Source organism: Drosophila melanogaster, chromosome Y (assembly GCF_000001215.4).
Source record: "Drosophila melanogaster chromosome Y".
NCBI classification, from domain to species: Eukaryota; Metazoa; Arthropoda; class Insecta; order Diptera; family Drosophilidae; genus Drosophila; species Drosophila melanogaster.
In genome coordinates, this window is record NC_024512.1 from 948755 (window position 1) to 951072 (window position 2318).

General features: G+C 39.3%; 1 annotated feature.

Moving 5' to 3' along the window:
* Nucleotides 1–2318: part of a mobile genetic element that runs on past both edges of the window.

Below are 2318 nucleotides of genomic sequence, written 5' to 3' on the forward strand. Positions count from 1 at the left end.
TATGAGAGACCAAATTAGTCTTACCTAACCCTTCCTGACTAAATGATGGAAAACAGTTGATTACATTTGCCAACTTAACCTTGTCAACTTCGCATAATTCGTGCTGATCCACTACCGTTTGTATCTTGGGCTCCGGCGACAATATTTCGGCTATTTTCAAATTACTCAATTCTCAAATAGAGATCCGGCTTCAGCGATGGCACGACATAAAATTTCAAAAGTTTTTTGCAGTCACCGTTCTCCACGTATATTTTCAGCAGTCCTACTATACGTTGAGAATTACCATCTGCTGTCGAAGTTTCTCCTCTTAACGACTTGAACTTCTCGCTTTCCATCGCAGCTTGTACTAACCCTCCTCCAATACAACTAATCGACGCGCCTGAATCCAACAATCCATAGACCAGGCGATTCAATAAGCGAATCGGTAAGAACGGTCGAGGGTCTCGAGGTCCACGGCGAAAAGATCGTATGCATCTTGTTATTCTAGTGTCTTTAGTCCTGTCAAAAACTCAAAGAAAAAGACGATGACTTTGAAGTCTATAAGTCATATTTCTGTGAACGAGTGAACTGGCAACATGTCGAGCCCGTAAGTAACTAGGTTTTTCCTATAGAAATTATAGAAAGTCACAGTAAAATCTTGAACCCAGAACAACAACAACAACAACAACAGCAGCTGGATCAATTGGTTCCTCGGAATCAAGGGCAACGAGTTCCTCTGCCACGTGCCCACCAACTACTTTCAGGACACGTTCAACCAGATGGGCCTGTAGTACTTCAGCCAGCACTGGACGTGATCCTGAAGCCGGCGTTCGACAGTTCCTCGGGCTTGTTCTACGACGATGAGAAAAAGTGGTACGGCATGATTCACCCCCGATACATCAGGTCGGAGCGTGGCGTGAATGATATGCACCGAAACTATATGAGAGGAGACTTTGAATCGTGTCCGAATATCTCCTGTAATAGGAAGAACACCCTGCCAGTGGGCCTCAGCGATGTGTGGGGCAAGTCAACGGTGAAGATCTACTGCCCACGCTGTAAAAACTACTTCCATCCTAAAACTGATACACAGCCATGTTAGGGCCCAGCTGTCCGGACATCTTCTTAACGCAGCTGCCGAACTTGAGACCGCCCCTGGACGACCCACGGTAAGAAATTCTCCGAATATAGTCCAGGTTGTTTTCTAACCAAAGCGCTTAACTTGCAGTCCCTATGCTTTCGGTTTCACCAGAAGGCCTTGATGCCACTTAAATCGCCCAAGTCCTCACCAAAGAATATCGGATCCTCGGCCAGCTAGTCCTCCTCCTCGCTCCGGAATTCCGAAGTCAAGCGCTTCAATGTTCTTCTAGGAATGACGTGATTTTTTAACTCCACACAAAAGAAAGCAGAAATGTTTGTCCGATATATTGTTGTTGCAATTAAACAGATTCCGCAGTGCGTTGATATGGCCAGCTACCACCTACTAATACACCTCATACACCTCTGCCCTAAATACTTGGTCAAAGTGTTCGGCCCAAGCTGGTCATTTCAAGCTCTCATTCGAGTAGCAAAGCATACTTTTCGTTAATAGTGGTAATTACCTGGGTTTAATAATAATATTAATCAATAAAACATTCAATTCAGTTTTTTCTTAATATTTAATTTTAAAAGAGTTTCCAAAAGTGGTTTCCTGACTACATCAAATATTTTTTGATAATTTAATTTCAAATTTAACATTATTCTTTAAATATATAAATTCTGGTTTGATGTATTATAGGAGTGAGTAGAAGGTTAAAACATTATTTTCAATTTAAAATAAAATTATAATTTTGATTCAATCATTTTTATGTAATTCTTTTTGTAGAGTATTCAATACTGGCAACTTCGTATTTTAGTTTGATTTCCCATGCTGTTTTTGGTTAATTTCCAACATACCAGATTGATTTCGCGCGTAAATTTAAACGCACTTTATTGCCTTTTTGGAAGAACGTTGCTTTGCTCTGGTCATATCTTGAGGCACGAAGTGCGGACACAAGCACTCAACAATTATTGCCTAATTAATTTTTCACACGATTAATACTCTAATGACAAATATTCTTATATAGTCATTTTTTAAATTTATTTTTTGACAATATGTACATATATTTGGCTATTTCTAATCTATTTTCAAATAATAATAACGTTAAGGAAATACAAAACAAGAATTTTTCATATGATGCCAATTGATCAAAAATAATATAGATTTAAAGTCAAAGAACTTCTAAGGTGAAGGGCATATTTGTCAAATTTACAACGAGCATCCTGTGCATACATACAGTTGTCTGCTATCACTGTGTGCGTAT